Source organism: Cavia porcellus, unplaced genomic scaffold (genome assembly GCF_034190915.1).
Source record: "Cavia porcellus strain 051 isolate PalLab524CR breed Dunkin Hartley unplaced genomic scaffold, mCavPor4.1 scaffold_4, whole genome shotgun sequence".
In the NCBI taxonomy this organism is placed as follows: domain Eukaryota; kingdom Metazoa; phylum Chordata; class Mammalia; order Rodentia; family Caviidae; genus Cavia; species Cavia porcellus.
Genome location: NW_026947487.1, coordinates 37,622,204 through 37,644,755, shown reverse-complemented (window position 1 = coordinate 37,644,755; position 22,552 = coordinate 37,622,204).

Here is a 22,552-nt window from a genome sequence, read left to right as displayed (position 1 = left end):
TCAATCAGGGGGAAAAATCATACACTGATTTGGACATTGAAAGCTCGTTACCAATAATTACTAAAAGCAGGACTTGCCAGTTAGAATTAAAGAGAACAGAAAGGAATAAAGGCTGCAAAGAACAGCCACTGTCCCCAGGCCTGAAACAAATCCCCCAGGACAAACCCCCAAAAGACTCCCATACATGGCAAATAAGTCATTGCAGGGTTGAATCAATGGAATTTACCAGAAATCCATGCTTTACTGCAGTGATGGCAAACCTCTTAGCTTTCAATGACAACAGTCAGCTATGGCACATATGCCATAGGTTTGCTACCACTGCTCTGGAGTATTACGAATAGCTGTTCATGGGGTGGCATCTTGCTATAGGCATGTCATGATGCAGCCACCTGATAAAACTGCTGTTTCTCTGTGCTGCTCACTGATGTACCAAGGAGGATCTGGGCAATGGAATAGCCACAAGAGCCCCCAAATGAGAACACCAAATCAGGAAAGAAAACTACTTCTCATGCTGACTCTTGTACCTTTTATTGCTAAAGCTCAATGCCATCCCAACACCTGATAGGTGGAAGTATTTGACACTCCATTTGTACACTTAGGCAATGAAAATGAATTTATAGTTGAAAAGAGTAAGTAAATTGCCATATATCTGAAATGAGTTGTTGAGAGCCACCCTTTGAGTGACTATGTGGCTTTACAGTATTCTTCTGACTGGTACAATTCCCAACTGGCCCTTGCTGGAGACAGGAGCCATGACTGGGATTTCTTTGGAAAATAATTTCTCCTCAAATTTGAAGTCTCTTAGATTTGTCATATCCATGTTAAGGCATTCCTAAACATCAAATTGTGTTACTGTTCTTAAAACTTTCAGGCTCAAGCCTGACATAGTGGTAGATGCCTGTAATTTCAGCACTCGGAAGGCTGAAGCAGAAGGATCACTGTGAGTTTGATGATTGCTTGGACTACAGTGAGTTCAAGAGTAACCTGAACTGTATAGCAAGACTATCTCCAAAAACAAACTAACAAAACCAAAAATCCTGCAGGCTCTACTTTATTTTCTGGTTATGATTTATAGCTAGATCTCATTCCAAAGCACTGATAAATGGGACTTTTGGGAATTGATTGGATCATGGGGGCCTGATATTCATGCATCAGTGGATTATTCCACTGTTGAGTTTATAACTAGAAGTGATGATGGTAGGTGAAGCCTGGTGAAAGGTGATGAGTCACGAGGGGCCTGGCCTGGAAAGGTGCACATCTATCCCTTCTCCCTTGGTGTTGGATTCTTGCTGCCATGAGCTACTTGTTCCCATTATGCCCTCCGCCATGCTGTCCTTGGAGCCAGGAGCTACCAACTGTAGACTTCCTCTACAAACTGTGATTAATAACAAGTCTCTCCACCTTGTAGTTGTGGGTGTCAGGCATTATGTTCAGCAGTGAGAAAGTACTAAGACAATACACATCTCTCAACTTAGTGATAACTAGTAGAAATGCAGTGACCTTAAACTACTGTTGTAGAGCGGGTATCTACTTGCTAGTTGAGAACACATACCAAAGGCTAATGGGAAATGCTCCTAGGCGAAATGGTATTTACTGTTTGAGGGTACAGAAGGAGTTAACTTTCAAATCTGTGAGTTTTCCAAATTCTGTCAAACCAGCTGATCCAGAGGTTTTGTTTTGTACTACAGAATCAGACAGTCACCAACAGAACTAGATTTATTTTTCCTTGCATGTTGACCCATTTTTACCTGGTAATTCCCTCAACAGCCTGCCATATCAGTTCCTTTATCTTCCAATTCCCAATCAATAAACTATTTCAAGGTTTTATTATTATAGAAGCACCCATTTCCTGATGTCTGTATTAGTTCAGACACAGTTTAAACTGTGGTAACAACAGTGGTTTAAACAACAGAAAAGGTTTTCTTTCCCATTTTAGTCCACAAGTAGGCAGGCTCTATAATGCAGGTGTGATGATGACCTCCCACATACCAACAGCCTAGCTAACCACTTGAAAGACTAATTATCTTGAATCAAATTTAAACTGAGAAGAAAGCAATGATAAACAGAACTTTCCCAGAAAAGTTTGCTCTTTGCTGAGTTTCTTTTCCATCAGTATCACTTACAGAATATCCAGTTCTGTATAATATCCCACATCTTCTTCAAGGCAGGAGACTCACTTTATGGCAAAGGAGCTGAGGCCACTAACACATTGTCTACAGCCATAAGTAATACGCTTCACCCAGAAACTTAATAATGACAAAAATACTAATAATACTTCAATAAATAGACTCTTTAAGGCTCAAACAAGCATCATTCCAGGTACAAGCCCCACTGGCACTAAATTAATAGCCAGTGTAGGATACTGTACTAAGGTTTTGATAAATTGATAAAGCATATGGTATATTTTACATATACACAAATATTTTTTCCACATAAGGGGGCATCAGGTAAGTTTACAGGATTAGAAGTGAGAAAGTTCATAATGATGGCCATCAATGTGCTCAAGAGCCCGAGGGTCCAGTTCAGTAGCTGCTCAGTCCAAGAATTGGGAAACCATGAAAACACAAGGATCAAGGCAGCACCAGTTTGAGAAAAAAGGTCTTCAATCTTAGATAGTTGCTGGTATGACTCTACATTTGAAGAAACTGGAGTCTGACATCCATAGGCTGTGGTAGCAAAACATGCACCCACTCAAGCAAAATGGAGCTCTGCAAAATATCCGCTAACCTCCTTCTTTCTTTTAATTCCACCTGGGCTACAAGCCCATTGTTTGGTGACACCCACAACAGGAGTGGGTCTTCTACCATTTGCTGGTCTGTTTGCCAGTTACATCTGGACCCACCCAAAAGTGTGCTTTACTGATTTGCTAGGTGTTTTAATCAAGTTGGCATACCATGATTAATGGTCATAGATACTGTGCCCCAAGTATATAGAATACACATTTCTTGAAACATGAGGTGGAGTTAACATTTCACTAAGCCCTTAAAACATGAGGTAAAAGTAGGATTTCACCAAGCCGTAAAAGGATTAACCTCTCAGATCATTACTACTTGTGATCTATTTGCAGAATCTGTGCTCCTTGCCCGTGAAACTTTAGATCTTCCATACTTGAGGTCCTGGTCTAGACCTGCTTCCATTATGGGTATGCAGAGAACTTGATGAACTGCATTTGACACTAGTTACTACCTAATAATTTTGGCCTCCTTAATCTAAAGAACAGGTTGGGGTGGAGGAGTTATTGACAACTCTGACTTGTCCTGATCTTGAGCTAAAGTGACAGGTATGAAAACAGGCAGTTTTTACTGAACACAGGGCCTTACCAGGCTTTTTTTTTTTTTTTTTTTTTTTTTATGCTCACTTAATGAGCAAATGAAGGCCAAAAATACTATGGCAAGTAAGAAGCCTATCTCCTCAAGTTTCAATGTCCAGATGGTCCCACCAATCAAGTAACCAAAACCAACTGAAATGCTAGTGAAGACACAGAGATCTAGAAATCTAAAAGGAATGGATAGTGGAGGGAAGAAATGGTAAACATCAATGACAAAAGCTGGAATAGCAGCACTAACAGGATAACTAATTCTATTAACTTGCTAATAGTGTGTCATGTCTTTGCCTGGTCACAATTTTGATGGGCACTCTGTGATAAACTGGAATTAATGCAAGATATGTGTGTGTGTGCAGGAATTTTATTCTATTTAATACCTTTTGTGAACCTCCTTGTGACCTTCTTAGTCACACCCTTATACACTTCTGAAGTAACAAATTCCATGCAAACTGACAAGCACTATAAACTACCAGAAAGTATCTTATGTTACACTTCTGATATGTACCTTTCTTTGGCTAGAGAACTTTACAGATATCAATATACATGAGCTACTCAAAGTGTGGGACAGTCAACCTTGCAAAGCTATGGGGAAAAATGATCTTCCATTTTTCTGTCCCTAGGCAATTTTGGAATGTATTTCTACCTTTCACTCTGAATGTGTCTTATAAGTTTTTTGTTAGAGATATTTGTACTGTTACTATTTTACAATTTTTATTTTTGCTTTGTACCTTGTGTTTGTAGTATCTATGAAACCTGTTGGCTTTTATAACTATTCTATATAAAATTATCTCATGGATGCCTACTAGTCAGTAATTTTCTAAAATTATTGTAAAGGAATACAATTACTTCGAATACTGATAATTTTGCCTCTTTTTCAATAGTTACGCCAATAATTTGTTTTAGTTCACTTGAATTTATTAATTTTACCAAATCAGAGCTAAGTCATTGTGATGACACTTATTTTAATATTATTAATTTGTTGGATGTTATTTGCACTATTCTTTTACATCTGACATAGGTAAGGTTATATCATTACATTTTAAAAATGTTTCTCAGACTCTAATGGTAATGAAACGCATTAGGAAGCTTATCATTCCCTCTATTTTTGGACTTTCTAACACTACTGGAATTGGTTCATCTTCAGAAATATGTAATAATTCATTATCTCAGATTCTCTAAACAGTCTTTGGTGAAAGTTAACTAATTGTATCTTACAGGATTTATGACTGATCTATTGGCAATGTTTTCTAAATCATATATTTTCTCCGGAAAAAAATGACTACTCATTGAGTTTAGCATAAAAATCTAATTAAAAAAAAACTACAGGTGTAAAACTAAAACATACAGTAAAATTACAGAAAAAGAGGAAAAATATCACCGAAAATACTATTACTACTCATTCACTAATATGACTTCTTTCCATCTCTTTCTGGTGAAAGTCTATCAGGTAAATCTTTCCAAATTTATAAGTATTTTACTTATTTTCATGTATCAATTTTTTATTGTAACAGAAATGTAATTATCCTATGAAATATGGGAAAAGGTATAAGCTTAGATTTTTGTCCTATTGTCTACATTTACTTTTTTATTTAGTTTCTCATGTAAGAGAAATTGATATTTAGCTTTCTGTGTCAGATTCGTTTCATTTAGAATTATGGTTAATGCTTTTAGAGAGATATTCATAAGCAGTATAACTGAGTCAAGTGGAATTTGTGTTTTTAGGTAAATGCAATTATTAAAACCCTCTAAATATTTTGGCCTAATGGTACATTAATATTTTCCATTTCCAAACATCTTGCTAAAATAGTTATGATGTGTAAGTTGGTCTTAAGAGCTGGTATAGCTCTTAAGAAAACTGGTTCCTGAGCCAGACTTCCTAGATTTTGACTTTTTGAGAGTTTCCCTATGTAGTTCAGACTGGCCTGAACTCATGGCAATCCTCGGCTCAGTCTTGAGTGCTGGGATTACTAGCATGCACTACCACACTCTACCCTACTTCCTAGATTTTAAAGTTGGTATTTCCCCATTTAGCTCTTTGCATTTGATCACCTGTATACTTTCCTGCTTGTTTCCTGATCTGCAACTATTTCACAGAGTTCATGTCAGGATGAAATGAATACAACAGTGATTGAAAATAAGTGTAATCTATCATTAAATAGTCAACATAGTAATACAAGTCCTATGTGATGACTTCTGTAAATGACTAAAGCCACTCAAAATGACTTTTAAGATTATAAAAACATCATCCATGCTTTTACATAATGTAATTACCATTATGCTAACCAATACAGTTTTGCAGTAGACAGATCTATTACTTGTTTTCACTAAGTTAGGGCTAAAGTCCTTAAAAGTGGTATGACACTGCTGAAGGATCAAGGCCCCAAAAAGGCACAATTTTTTTTGTTTGTTTGTTTGTTTTGGATGTTGTTGTTAGCAAAATCCATTTTTATGCTCAAAGATGCTCAAATTCATATTGGCCAATAAGACTCTTAAATCCATCTCACCCCTTCCTCCTGTAGCTATTTTTTTGTTTTGTTTTGTTTTGTTTTTCTGCACAGCTTGGCACTGTACTCAGCATCTCCATCTAGGCAAACACTTCGCTACTTAGCTACATTTCCAACCCTCTTTTTTTCTAATCCACTCACTATATAAAATGATTCTAGACCAAACTCTTTCAATGCCTTCTTATTGTCTTCCATCTGCAACATGTTATATACATGAAACTACAATGAATTTCAGCACACAGATCCAGGGCAAGAAAAAAGGAACATTTTTCATCACTGGCCTTTGGACATCAAGTCATAAATACTAAGCTGTCTCTTGTTCATGAATGAAGATCTTTCGAAGAATGATTTTCAGGCATCCAAAAGTACTTATGCAATCTTTTAAGATAATCATATTTTTATGCACATCTTACCTCCCAGAAAGTGATCTCTTGCAAAAATTCCTTCTTTTTCACTTATGAGAAGGAGTAAGGGCTGACAGAATGAAGATAGTAAAGGAAGTAAAGAGAATTGGGTAAAATCTTAAGATGCTTCAATTGTACAACCTTACCTATGTTCCTTGGTAAGACAAAAATTCTTATGTAACTCAGATTAAGATGATTTCAAGACAATAGTTAACCTGGCACCTCTAGGCAACTAGAGAATTGAGTCAACCAGGAAATATGAGGAAGCACTTTGTGATTGTTGTCCTATAAATCGGCAGTTAAGTTCAGATGACAGTAAATTCATGAATGTGTGAAAATATAAATTGGCTTTCATCCCTTGTTTCAAAATATACCATCATTTTTAATTATTACCCTTGTCACTTAAGTTTTACATACCAATGTAAGAAACATACAACAGTAACTAAAAATGTATTCTGATTACCTTGATAGATCCACAAATACTTGTGAAAGGATAGGGTTAATAATTACTAGACAAATCCTTAACCATGCATATCACTAACAATAAATATAGTAGATCAATAAAGGGGGGAAAGCTTTTAGGGGGAGATGGTGGAGGAGGGGTGACAAAATACAAGAGAACTAGAACAAGCATATATGCAAGACTAACTGCAACAATTACTCAAATAACTTGTAGGGAGGGACCTATGAAAAATAAAGGTCTGCTGTCATTAAGTAAATTTTCTAAAAAATCATTTTATTCATTTATCTTCTATGGTCATCTGTAGTGTTAAAATTTGCCAGTTGCTTAACTCCACTTCAGTCTACCTTTGCAAACAAAGTTGTTGGGTCAACAGAGAAGATTCAAACAGTTTCAAAAGTGCAACATTTTGAAAGCATTTTGTTTGCTAATACAAATATACTTTATGGTTAACTATTTAGTAGAGATTGATTTCCTCAAACTTGTCCCAATTATCCGATGAGATTAAGAAAGTATAGCACAAGGAGCACATAAGACCATTACAACATGGCAAATGTGTAAAAACCCAATCCAACCCATCTCAAGAGTTTTCTTCAGCATCTTACTTTAATACCATGTGCTCTACAGTTAGTTAGCATTATTTTGTTATGAGCAAAGTTAATAAAGTCATTTTCAGCTGCTTCAAATGATGGCATTATATAACATTTAATTGTGCACATAACCTCACTGAATTTTCTAAGTATGACTTTAGTTTTTTCCTAGTAATTTTTTTTTCAAGTTTATCAGTGCTTCCTTTTTTTCTAGACCCTATCATTAGCCAGAATGGGATACTTGTAAGAAACATGTAATTTAAAGTTGAATTACCTGACTGTAGAATGTATTGCTGTCCCTTAATGTTTTTTAATAAACCAAATGAATACAAATAATCCTATAAAAAATGAAAATTACTTCTGAAGTGGCATTTTTTTGGTAGCCGACCTATGACTAAAATATTACAGTTAGCTTTAAACATCAGCAGGATTAAGTCTTTAAAATGAGAAAAATGTGTTGTTTCAGGTCTCTTGTTCTAACATGCATCACTTTAAGGCAAAGCATTTCTATAGCACTAAGTTGTCTGAAATTCTAAATAAACCAAATCAAAAAACAAAACAAAACCATATAGGAATGGCGTCGTCTGGTAGTAACTTGCACATTTCACTTTTGGCTGGAAAAAAAAATGTTATTATTAGAATCCTATTAAACAAGGATTAACGCACTACAACCAAGTTGGCAAAAACAAGGACTTACTGTATTTAATGAATGCTGTTAGACTAGTAAGTCTACCCCTTTAATTATTGTGTTGCAATATGTACCAAATGAACACAGTACGGACTGCTTTAGACATTTCCCTCTCTGAACTACAGTAGTGCATTTTGAGCCTGTCATTTAGTGTCAGTTATCACTTCCTTTTACTAATTTTAATAAGGCTTATCATAAAATTACCTGTAATATACATGAGGATTATAGCCTGGAGTATAGGGTAATGGTGGCAAAGCTATGGCATTCATAGTGTAACTGGCTGTTTCTCATGGAAAGCTCATATAGGTTCGCCACCACTGGTAGAGCTTATGCTAAGCCTAGTGACATGGGAGCATTGGCAAGAGCTTTAAAAAAACCTGCAGTCTGAGGTCATGGACTCATTTCTCAGTCTCCTTACTTAAAGGATGAGTTTGTTACTTCGCTTGAGAATTGTCCTGAACTTTTACCACACTATGACCCATCAGTGAAGTTCTTGGAATCAACCAGATCACTATTCTGCCTCATGCATTCACGTCATGCTGACATCACACACAAACATGTTAGAGGTAACATATCCCTTGTATTCACTGCCTCTCAGCCCCCATCACACACAATCTTTAAGGCAAGCTGTCACTACTGTCTGAACAAGAATCTGGCATCAGATGACAAGTGTTAAGACTCATATATAAGTATCTACTGCAGTACATTAAGTACCCTAATGGCCAAGAAATCTTCAATTCATTCAACAAGTATCTATTAAAGGCTTAAGTTTTTTGATGAAACACCCTGTCTTTGTTATCAAAGATCTGATGTTTAATAATCTTATTGGGTAAGAGAATACCAAGGTAAAAAGAACTTATCTTTGACTATGCCTACATTTTCAATGACCAAAAATGAGGTTTGCATATTATGGAACTTGAGTGTAACTGTTTTGAGTTAAAAGAGAACTATACATGAATGTATTTTCTGTGCTGTTCAATTAAAATGCTCATTTCCTTTTTGTTTTGTTCTGTAACAGCTGATGTAAAAATTTAGTTGCTTTGAAATAAAAATATTCAAGTTGTTTCTGTTCTCTAATAAGTCAAAAAACAAATTATTTATTCTCAAAGGGTCATCCCCTAGATTAAGCTGATTTTGAGATTTTAAACCTTGGTAGTCTATAGATGTCATTTCTAACAGCAATTAAGTTTACATGTTTTACTAGCTAATATTTGTTTCCCCTTTCTGAACTTTTAACTAGTTGACTGATGCAGTTCTAGACAGTTTTTCTGGAATGTGTTTGTGAGAAGTATACTATGACCCCTCCTGGTCTAAATCTTCATTTTACTCATACAAGAATGGCAACTGGACAGTCAATTTATGAACAATCATTTTTTCAACTTTCTTGAAGTGGCACTAAAAATACTGCAGAGGAAAACTGTTTGTCTTTAGCACATCTCTAATAAACAAATGGCAGAAATCAACCAGATAAGGTAGAGTAGTCAGTGAAGGCCTTTATGAGGAGCTAGTATTTTTTAAAGTTAATTTTTTGTCTTTTTTGAGACAGGGTCTTATTATGCCGTCCAGGATGGCCTTGGGCTCACTTTGCAACCAAGTCTCAAACTGACAACCATCCTCCTGCAGCACCCTCTGGAGCGCTGGGGTTACAGGTGTGCACCAAGAAGGTAGTCTTTTAGCCGAGACCCTATATAAGCAGTTGCTGCCATCAGTCCCACACGTGCAGATGAAGAGCACTGTAGGCCTAAGAATACTGGCCCCAAAGATGAACTCATGGCCACCTTTTCTCAACCTCCCTACTCTTAAGTATCTCTGAGGTTTTTGCTAACTGACCAACATGCCTTTTCTCAACCCTACCTAGTGCAGTTACCTATTACCTGCACCACCACTATGCCCAGATGCCCTGCATGCTTCAGGGAGGCCTAGCTGACTTGTGCCAGTCACATCACTACACATGTACACCATGCCTAAGACCTGGCTACTGCAGATCTGCATGTGCTCAGAGTGATGAGACTTCATTTTGATTGCTGGAGGAAGGCATTTTTGGCTGGAATATGAACCAGATGACAGCCTTCTCCCTTGAAGATGTAAAAGCCTAACACTTTGGGGGAAGGACAAATACTGAAATTGTCTAAACAGGGTATGCTAGTACTTTAAGCCAAAACTTGACTCCTATTATTCACTGTAAGAATCTTTAACCCATTAGGCATTAGATGATAACGTAGTAGTATTTACAATGGAATATACGTATTCCTGCAGCCCACAAACTATACACAAACTGCACCAACAGTTTTGAGCATCAATTACTGTATCAACTTGCTTTTATTTTCTATGAGGCAATGGCAGGATTTTTCTCAATCCTTCATCATTCTTATCTCCATACACAGCTTAAATATTCTTGGCTCATTACGAAACTTTGTCTCAAACTGCCCAAGATGACTCACCAGAATAGCGCTCACTGCCTATCTTCTGCTGGGAGTGAAGCCTGTAAGAAAACTTAGTGTTTTAGCTAGCACCCATTCTAAACGTGTGTACTAGATAAGGGAAATGGGTATGTGAACACTTGCTTGCTAATCAAACAGGAGCTTGAAATTTTAGTAAAAAGAATGATTTAAAACACAGCTTGTACTTCTCAGGCAACATAATCATGTTGAGAACACAGGTGCAGGCTCAGTGCTTTCACCTCTTTTGATAAAAGTACTGTTGAGTGCTTTCACTGTTGCCAGTTGCTTAGTTTGGCATTCAGGCAGCGAGCTCAATATTCCTAAGCACCACATTCCCAGGTAACTGGACTCTTTTATCATTCTTGATCCTTCTTCCTTTAGGAGAAAGATTTCTGATTTCTTTGCTAAATGAGTGTTTACTCTTTCTTTAACTTAACCCAAGAACCCTACAACCTGTAAACATAGCCCAAGGTTATACCTGTACAAAGTCCCACATACATTACAACCTAACCTCACTGTTGCTGCTCCCTTCCGTCACCTATCACGGGCACTTCCACTTGTTTACTTAAGGCTGCAAGTGTATCCTACACAACAGCGAGGGTGGTAGGCGTAGAAAATTCTGGCCAGTTATCTTATAATTACAGTAGGAGGGAGGGTATGCCATAAACACAAGATCAGATTTGGGAAAAGAGCCTGCGACACTGCATTTTGAACAAGTTCTCAGCTGATGATGCTGTCTTATCACAGAAAAGCAACCTGTATGAATAAAGAGCATATATTTTACTCAACTAGTTTGATCTTTGTGCCCTACAACATGACAGAAACAGGGCCAGATGGCACCTGACTAGACAAGGGGAGGATTTTCTGATTAAGAGCAAGTACATTCAATCTATGAGCTGTTAAGACTGTCTAGATGTAAAAGGTGGGTATGGGGCAGATCACTTAAATAAAAGGTCCTTATTTTTACAATGAGAGCACTAGGGTCTCCACTAAGTACTCCATCCTGAAAGGAGTGCTACTGGCAAAAGAGGTAACAAACTACAGAAATATTTAGGTCATGGCAGAAACTGCAATCTATAATTTTAGAAAGATGGTTAAAAAAAAGTATAGAATTCTAGATTATTTCTTAAGACCGAAAAACCTTAGGGACTACAGTTAAAATGAAATCAAGATACAATTCCAAGAGTAATTTCTAGATAAAGTAGCTTTGCCAGAGTTTGGATTTTTGCTTCAAGTGTTCTGTGGCTAGATCTGAAAGCCTGATGAGGGAATTCAAATGCTGGATCAATATCTGGAAAATGTAGCCAGTATCTTTCATCCTCTTTCTTTGTTGAGAAGGACAACACAGACCACTATGACCTCAAGAACCAACCCTTGAGGAAATGTATCAATAGCAGATATTTACATGTATGGAATAAGAGCCAAAAAGGAGGAAAATTACCTATCTGAAGTTGGACACTGACCAAAAGTCTGTAGATTCAGAAGTATGAACTGAGGTTGGGCAAAAAGAGGTAATCCCATGCCTAATAAGCCAACCATAAAACAAGTAATCAATGTCTACAGACAAAATTAGTTTCTTATATCCCTTCAGGGGTTGCTTTGATGTTCAGTGTCACTTTTGACAACTTACATATAGTACTAATGTAATAATTACCTTATCAAAATATTCCTCAAAACACCTGTCCACTTGGTATCCTGCTCAGATTCTAACACACCTAGGCTGAAGTCTATCAATTGTGTTGTTCAAGTGTGGTTAAAAACTGTATCCTGCTTGATAAATTTATCATCACATTAAAAGTTCTAGCAGAAGTCTGACCCATGCACATTTGTATTGAAGGATTAAACTACTTGATATAGTTTAAAATTTCTTTGCAAGAGAATTCCAAAGTTTCATCTATTCTTGGGCTGAAGGCCTAGCTCCTGAAGCAGTATTACAGCCACCTTGGCATTTCAACCATGTACAGAATTCACTTAAAGCTTCATTAGTAAATTCAAACTATCAAAATATTTTACTTTATGCAAACTGAAGGTAACTCAAGTCTACACTTTTAATATACACTCAACTTATTACTGATCATTTAAAGGATACCAAACGTTTATTCTGCTCTTTGTTAAATAACTGGCTCATTAATGACTAAACCTACATTTGTACTCAACACAAGCATACTTCATAAAGTTATCTAGTATCTTATTTTCAAAGCATGTAACAGTGACTTTTAACATTTAGAAAGTGCTCAGAACATAGCTTCCAACTCCATTTGTTTTAAACACACTCAGATTCATTAAAAACATCTAACCCTAAAACTGAGTTATTTACCAAAAGCAGAAAAGCTTCAACTTCAGTGTACCACTTGGCTTAAAACACCAATTGGATATACACAACAGCCTAGTCAAACATGGAAATGTGCCGACATAACACTTTTAACAAAATGCCAAGTGGATTTGGAGCATTTATGCCATGCAACAAATTTGAAATAAGCTAATGATGCGAGACGTTTGTACAGAATTTTGTCATATATTAGGAATTCAGATCAACTTTCAACTTAAGGAAAGAATTTACTTGATACATGGGTAGAATGTAATAAAATAAGTAGAAGTTAACTCTTTGACTGAATAGTTACATAGATTTGAATTTAGGGTTCATTTACCAGCTTTTTATCCTTGAAAATAAATTGTTCTGATCTTACTCCCTCACCAGTACAAACTGTGATACATACACACAATGAGTTAGTTAACAGGATAAAACTTGGTATCTTCACCCACTTTCCCAATTTTAGATCTTAATACAAACAAGACAAAAACCAGAATACCAGAAAAATAACCTTTTTATTGCAATATGCTCATTATGGATAATTTTTAAACAAGCAGTTTCCAAATGCAGTGCTTTATTTATTAAACGTCCTACACCTCAAATAGTATGAACAAAATCTCAATTTATAGTCCCTACATGCTGTGCTTCTGCGTTCAGGATATTTGGAAAAGGGAAACTAAAGCTTTTTCTAGGGGCTTATAACTGATGGGGTACATGCGTTTTCCTATTATAAATACCTCAAATACAATCTGAGTTTTATCTACAAAAACAGAAATCCACATTAATTCAGACCAAGTAGAAAGCAAACTTGTAAGCCAAAGAACATAGTAATCTAGAAACTCATGCTTTTCCTTCCAGACACTCACAATTAACCTTGCACACTCAGATCTTCTTACCTGTATTGCTCAGTTCAGTTCTCAAAATCCTCTATTGTTAGGCAAACTACAAAGCTGTCAGTTACTCAATTACTAATAGAACAGTATTTCATTAGATTTACAGTAAGCTTTAATGTACACCAAACTGTTCTTCAAGCAGTTGCAGGTCGCATTTGTCACAAATCAGTATGTAGTACTCTTCGCTTTTATGTACAGGAATAACCCAAAGTCTGGTTTGTGGTGCTTAAGATAGGCTTGCCTGTAAAATAAAGACTTCCAAGTTTTTAGTGAATCTCTAATATTTTGTAACCAGTTAAAAAAGAATGTTAAGTGATATCCTGTTAAATACAGATCAAAAATAAAGACATGTACATGCACAGCATGTAAAAGCAATTAAGTCACTTTTTTTCTGAGATGTTTTCAGGTTATCATACCAGAAGCAACAGAATCCTAGTCTGAAACTTCAAGATTAAAGAATTGTAAACATCAGGTCAACGCTGTGTCAAGTAGACATTGAGTCAATAATGAACTTGCTAATCTATCAATATCTAAAGATAGCTACATTTTATGGTATCTACATGGTTTTCTCAGTGCATGTTATTTAAGGGGATAAAACTGTAACAACCAACATAAAACGTTGCTTATTTAACCAAACAAAATTTCTAAATCCTACACAATACTTCTAACCACATGAAACATTTATTAACTTGTTCATTAGAATGAAATCTCAATTCAAGTTAAAGTTCTGAACAGTTACCTATACAGGTTTAGTATTCAAGGATAGTTAATCACTTAAAAGTTTATCTGACTTAGGTTAGCATATATATATATAAATCACCCATAGCAGGCTTATCACAGGTTACATTTTTTAAAAATGATGCTACTATATACAAAGTTTTAAAACCACAGTAGGCACAAATGCGATTTTTTAAACTTATAACCAGTTTTTACAAAGCACTAAAAACTGGTAACATAGAATTTTAAAATACCTAAAACAATGTTTTTCATTAAGTACCTAAATTGTAACAACCTTTACACTTTCATCAATTCAAAAGCTTCAAGAATTCAGGTCAACTATTAGATTTTATATAAACCATTACACATTTTTTTCTTTGAAAAAATCTATTTTAGAAATTAACTCCAGCTTTATCAAAGAGTATCTATTCAAGAATTATAAACTCATTGTTACTGAAGCCCAGCAAAAATCAACTGCAAATCTGCAGAAAAACTAATCTGATTTCCATTCCATTGTAGCACTCTTAGCATTAGAAGGTATATACATGAAAAACACTTGCCACATTTAAGATCATTTTGTCTTTTTTATTCTATTGTTAGGAATTTTCCACATGGCAGAAGAGCCTGAGGTCCCTATGTCACTTTAAATGTATACATCATTAACAATCACAAAATGAAAGTATAAAACCACTTAACTGTTGCACATCAAGAACACATATATTCACATAATAGTATCTGATCACTGGAAATATTCCTCCATCCATGCTTTATTAAACGGTATTTTTGGCCATTTAATTATCTTAGTGGCATAATTTATTAATTTTTAGATTAGATAAAGCTTCCTGGATTAACAGTAGCTCCAAAGAAAAAAAAAGGAATATTCTAACAATACATACAAAATTCCTGTACAATTATACTGGAATACTTGATAGCCAAATTACGTCTAAGTTTAAAACCTGTCAAGTATTTTAATATAAAAGACAATACTTGATTTCAAGATACAAAAAGCCATACTTTTTCTGCAGAGGTGAAACATGAGAAGTTACAAAAGTTCATTTCAAATCTCTTGACCATTTTATAGTGGAAATCAGAATCTTCAGTATTACTTAATTGCCAAAGTCTTCTGGTCACAATCCCCACCAAACTCAACAGGCCGGGACAAGTGCAATACCATACAGAAACACAGCATTGCAACCGATCCCAACCTGTGTAGAAAGGGGTTTGATTTTCCCTCACTTTTTCTACAGACTTTTCACCACCACAGTCAGTTTTGCATGGATTTGCACAGCAGAATATCACACAGCTGGATGCAAACCTGCAAAACTAACCATAGAACAGTGTTCAATAACAGGACAGAACAGGACAGGACAGTGTGACTGGGCGACTGGCCGAAGCTGGAGTTCTACAGCGAGCAGTACTTTAAGTGCTCATAATGCAGTAGATAACTGAACACTACCTGCACTATAAGCACTTTAGTGCTACAAAGCTGTCACATCAGATACACCAGGCAGATTCTACATCGACACAATAAAAGTACACATAATTAGTAAAAATCACTTGAAGGAAATAGCAGGCCACCATCAGTTTTGCATAGATTTGCACAACTACATTCTTCTTGTAGTGCAACTATGCAAAACTAACAGAGGACTGCAAACAAAAACTATTACAACCCCTAGATACTTGCTTGACTTGATTAAGATGAAAACATAACTTCTTATGCCAGAAGGAGCACTTAGGGCAGTAGATGCTAATCTACTTCACTATCTGCACTAGATGCACCTTAGAACAAAAAGCACTCAAAATCAGCAGACCCTGCGCTTTAAATAAAGCCCACCTTGGCTTCCCGAGGCAGCTGTCACCATAATGCTACAAGTGCCTTCACTGCAGTAGATGCACATATCACTACCTGCACTGTAAGCACTTTGACATTATTCTGACTGGTCACAATCTTCAGTTTTACAAGATGATGTCCCCTTTATTCCTGCTAAATTTGAAATAAACAATTAGAGTAACATTCTCAAATTCTAAAAGCTCCAACATACAAAATCCCCATAATCTCTAACAAGGAAGAAAAAAATTAGCTTAATTATCGCTACAACTTCCACTTATGACACATTCAAGACTTAAAAATAGAAAGTTCTTTAGACAAAAAATAACCACCAGTCTAATGCTGTATATGGTGGCTGTTCTTACATGTAGCCTTTCAAATTTAAAATTCGAAGAAAAAAAATGAAAATCCCATTATCAACAGTTATTTGACTTTTGAATACCTTTTAGAGGAAATCTTCACATCCACGTGGCAAAACATTTCCTGCTCTTCTGGCTTCCAATTAGCAAATAGTCGATAAAATGATTAATGAAACTACTGCTCAGACTACATTTTAAGTTTATTAATTGAACAACTTTAAAATTTTAAAAATGTAACCAACCTAAATTAGATCTCCATTCTCACTCAACCTAAAAGCCCTAAACCTGTATTTTGCAAACTGTATGTTTCCAAACATCTACATGGTTTTTTCCACTGTACTTTTTACTACCTTAACTAGATAACCCATACTTAATAAGGTAATTTGCTAGAAAAGGCAAGATAACAAAGTCCAAAACACCCACTTCCATGCTTTAACAGCTCAATTCTATTATATTTCTTTAACTCAAAAAGTCACGAGAAATGTTATCAAGAAAAGTTAACACAGAAAATTAAAATATACTTACCCACTGGGGAAACTTCTTCCTAGGCCAAGTATCCTTTGAAAAGCTTTGCTGCGGTTAGGTCCACGTGTATGACTGGGGTGGAGGGGGACAGGGAAAAACGATGAAACGTATTTGCTGAAAATTACCACCACCCTTTCAAGTTAAGTACATGTATAAATACACATTTCCAAGCCCTATAACGACAATTAATTAATCCTATTAATTCGCAAAACCAAAGCAACAGAACCAGATATACTAGGATTTCAAAGACCAACAATATAAGTGTAAGAACATGGAACAAAATAAAGTTGAAAAATGAGTGGGTTTCACACTGGCTTCCTAATTAACGAGCCCCTGAAACACAGCAGCGTGGTCAGGAGCCGGAGCCCACTCCCAGCACAGTCCCAGCGAGGAGGAAACGCAGCCCGACTGTGCTCCACCGCCCCTCCCCCAACGAGACCTCGTGGCTCCGAGCCGGGATAAAGAGTTCTTTCCTCCAGTGCTGCGGTCCTCGTGGCCTGGCGCTCAGCTTTTCTTCTGGTGCCATCGCACCTAGCAGCCTGCCCTCTCCCCTTCTTTCTCCCCTCTGCTCCAGTTTAGAAATATAAAACCGGGCGGGATGGACCGAGATCGTGCAGCGCCCGCCACACTCATGGAGCCCGGGCCGGCAGCACATGTCGCACAAGGGGGCGCGCGGGCCTGCGGTTCCACGCGCGGCCGCCAGGGGGCGGAGGGTCAGCGCCGGGCCCGCCGGACGCGGCCGCCCCCCTCCGTTTCCCGGCGGCAGCCGCGCGGCGACCGGCGGCGCCGAACCCGAGCTCGGCGGAGACGCGGGCGCCGCCCCTCCTTTGTGTCCCCCACCCCCCTGTAGGCCCCGAGGGGCGGGGGCTCGGCGGCCGCTGTGCCCGCCGCACGCGGCCCAGGCCCAGCCGGGAACAATCGGCGGCGGCGGCGCGCAGTCGCCGCCATGTCCCCCGCCCTTGCCGCGCGGCCCGGCCGCCCCGCCCCGCAGGAACATGGCGGCAGAGACGCCGCTCCCGCCGAGCCGGCCGGGCCTCCCGCGCCGCGCTGTCCCGAGGCCGGGTGCAGGCGGCCCCACGAGGCGGTGGTGGCGGGCCCGGGCCTCCCGCGCGCAAGGCGGCGGGGCGAGCTGCGGGCCGCGGCTGGGGGCTGCCCGCGCGGTAACAAAGCCCACGCGGAGCGGGGGAGGCGCCCAGGCCGCGCCGCCCGAGCCCGCGCCCCGCGTGGCGCGCACAAAGTTTGGGGGAGCCGGGCGCCCGCCCGCAGGTACCTCGTGGGCGCGCCTGCCCCGCGGCCTGCCCCACGCGCCGCCGCTGCTTTGTTCTGCGGCGCCTTAACTCTCGCCCCGGGAGAAACTTTCCGGCCCGCGGCCCCGCCGCCGCCCGCGCCCCCGCCCCGAGGGGCCATTGTGTGCGCCGCGCGCCCTCGGTCGCCCCGCCAGGGTCCGCGCGGCTCCCGGGCGCGGCCGCCGCCCCCTCCACCCGGCCCTGCCCAGCCCTGCCCGCCGCTGGCCGCCGCGTGCGAGCCGGGACCGCGACCGCCCCGCCACGCCGCGCCGCTGGCCGGGCCGCACACAACAGGTTTCCCCGCGCCGGCGAAGGCAGGGCGGCGCACTCACCGGCAGGAGGAGCCGCCACCATCTTCGCGGGCCCGCCGCGGCTCTCCGCCCGCCTCCCGCCCGCCTCCGCTTTACTACGGCCCGAGGCCCCAGGCCGGGGGTGCGGCCGGCCGCCTAGGGGAGCCGTCCGCCCGGGGCACTCAGGGGGCTTCGCGGAGGGCCGCCGGCGACGGCGGGGTCGCCCCCACCCCCAGCCTTGCCCGAGGGCGCGAAGTGGCGCGAAGGCGCGGGCCGGGAGGCGGCGGCGGCGCCTCGAAGGACCATGTGGGTGAATGAAGGGCGGCGGCTCCCGCCTCAACGTAAATACGGACAAGCCCCACTCCCTCATTAGCATAAAAAACAAAGTACTTCCGACCTCCCCGCCCGCCCGCCAATCACCGTAGGCCCCGCCCTCGGCGGCTCGTTCTGGCGGCCGGGTGAGCGGGAGCCTCGAGCCCGGCGGCGCCGCGCTGCCTCTTCCCCGCCGCCCGCCGCCCTCCGCCCGGGCGCCCGGACCCCCGCGCCACGCCTCCGCCACGCCCTCCGCCGGCGATCCGCGCCTGGAAGCGCACGCGGCGGGGCTGCGCGGGAGTGGCGCTCTGCCCGGACCCGACGGCGGGGACTTCCCTCGCTCCTGCGGGTGTGGGTGATCGCCGTGGGCCTGCAGTGTGCCGCCGCCGCGGGCCGAGAGGAGTCCGCGCGCGGGATCCGCTCTCCCTCCGGACGGGAGCGCTCTGTGCAGAGATCACGCGGGAGTCGCATCGCACCAGAGGCTGACAGGGCTGCGCGCGTTATGGAAACGCGTTTCGTTTGCTCACCGCGCCAGGCGAGGTGCGGCTACGGGACCCGAGCCTCCCCCTACCACCCCGAGCCGGCTGCGTCCCGAGCTCTGCACCCTCCCTGGCCAACAGCCCTGCTCGGAAAGAACCTTTCAACTACTACAAAACAGAAGGAGCACCTCTTTCCACGGTGTGGTTCAGGAAATTCCAGAGTTCTCAGAAACATGATTGTTAAAAGAAGTGAGGGCGCATAACGTTATAAATACAGTAATTTAAAATTGGTTTCGAATAGTTCAGTAAGTACTGATTGGAAAACACATGCCACTGTTTCGTGATTTTTACAAGAAAATTAAAAACTACCAGAAAATATCTATAGTGTCCAAAAGTTTTGACATTCAATTTTTGCCAGTATTGGCCTCTTCCTGACTTCTATGATCACTCCTTTCTTTCATTCAGTTGTCAAACTAGGAATGATGTGAAAGTAATGGACTAAAGTCTTGCTTTTGCTACTTGCTTTGTAAATCCAAATTGATAGCTAAATCTGAAAATTTTACAGTATTTAATCATTCTTCAAATGGAGAAACCTGATAATTTTATCATGTCTCCTTTATCATTTTCCTTAAAACTTTGCTTTCTGCTTTAAATTAGAATGATTGGAGTGAGTAAACTCTGAATCATGGGAAATCCCACCTAGAGATAGGTTTTGAGCAGGACGATTACTTATCTCAGTATTTCCTTCAAATTAAAATCAACACTGAAAAACTAGTTTTCCAAAGCTGTTTTTAAACATCCAATGTCTGTCTGGGCTGACAACTTTTCTGTGATTACCATAGAAAGGATTTCATTCTTAGCATACGCTTTTTTTTTGCAGTGGTCAGGATTTTGGAAGATGTAAATTCATTTAAAGTAGTGACTTGGAAATCCCAGAAAGTTTCACAATTAGCAGGTTGCATTTTACTTTTAAGGGGTTCAATACTTCCTTTCAAAATTAATAAATTATTTTAAATATAATTTGAATAGTTGGAAACGTTCAATCTCAAAGAATTTAAACCTTGCCAACACATATATGTATATATACATATATTCAAATCATGTATAACTAGAAGTTTATATTCCTCAGTTTCTGAGGCCACAGCTACATTTATTTTATAATGTAAGCTTCGATGATATGATTTTGGACAACACAAAAATATCTGAGCTGCCATTACATGCCCTTCAAACAAAGATTGCAAAAATAAAGATACCTGAAATGACACAGTAAATATGCAGGCTTCTCAAGTCAGCTAACACAAAACTGTTTCGCCCAGTACAGAACACTGTGGGTGAAGAGAAAGCTCAGTATAACATTAGAACACTGCCATGTAACTGTGTACACACTATATAATAAATAGATAAATATCTGTGTTTTCCCTTTGCAGAAAAATGTTTCAGAATCCTATAGGCACAGATGTTATGAATTCAAGACATCTAAAAAAGTTCTTGACTGTACTAATAATGCTGAGAATTTTATTTCTTACTTTTACTGTTTGTCAATATCAATTGATTTGTATCGTATTTTTGAAAGATAAATTTAGTTAAGGTGGTTTTTTCTAGCATAATGAAAGAATTTTTTTTTTACTGTTTTGTTGTTGTTGTTTTGTTTTGGTACCAGGGATCCAGGGATCGAACTTGTGACCTTGCACTTGCCAAGGAGTTGCTTACACCACTGAACTAAACCCCTGACCCCATCAATGAAAGAATTTTTAAGAAACTAATAAAATGATAATCACATTCACATTATAAATGTGAAAACAGGAATGATACAGGAATCTAAGATAAATATGACTCCCGTGTTATTTTAAACATCTATGAAAGAAGTTTAGGGGAAATTTATAAATATGCGATAGCAATTAAGTATATTTCATATTTAGTAAGTTATTTTTAACTGATGCCTATTTTGTCATTATTTAATATTTTCTCACAGAATTGAATTTAATGCAAATAGGAACAACTTTAAACACCACTTTGAATTTAGAAAACTAAGAACAAATTGAACTCTATATTGTAGCAAACTGATCAATGACAGAATGAAAAGTGAAGTTTTGAGGGTTTTACAGTATGCACTTGTAAATGTCTGAAATGCATAATGTAGTCAACCCCTATTATGATTGTTAGAATGTAGAATTTTAAAGAGTATTGGATCCACCTCAGCATTCTATATTAAGTATCTTCTAGTCTTTTTGCACTGGTTACACTTGTAACAAGGAATGGAGACTCTGCTTATGAAAAGTTCAACTCTATTACTGATTACCAAGAGTCTTTTGCAAATAAGCTCAAAGTTTCAAGTGTGCAAACTTTTATTTTTTCCTTTCAATGTCTATTAACTCTGATGGCAGGTTATTTAGAAAATATTTTACATATTTGGTAATCAGACATAACCTGAATATATGAAATATTCACTGCAAATGACATTTCAAGATGATAATAGGAACATTACATTTATGGTAAACACAAACACCATGATTATATGACCATTTAATTTGATAGCTCCATCTATGAGTCTAGAATTAAAAAATTATAAATTATAGAGAGAAAGATGAATGAAATGTATAGCTTTGAATAAAGAAGCAATTGGAAGAAACCTCTCTTTCCCTCTCTGTCTCTCTCTCCTCTTTGAAATTGGTATTTCATAGACTTAGACAGAGATAACTGATTATTTAATTAAACAAACCTGCCACTGAAGGTGTTGCTCGTCGTAATAAAGGATCAGTTTCTACTTTTTAAAAAGTTCAGTATGTGTTGATGTTTGTAAACATACGTAAAATTTTATTGTTCTCATAAAAAGTCCTGATTTATTTGAATTCAACACTTTAAAAATTATAGTTCATTATAATAAATATTTTAGTAATCCTTCATGTTTTTACTAGAAGAATGGAACATCAAAGTTAGAAATAACATATTCTAAATATCTTGTTCTTAATTGTTTCTCACCCTGAGTATGTATACTTTACAATCACCCAAGGAAACATTAAAACATGCAAATGCCTGGCACTTACTTGCATATATTTTAATTTAGTGAGTCAGAAATTGGACCAAAATTGTTTTTCAAAAATTCCCAGTTCATACTTGTGTGAAATCAGGACTTGCAGCTT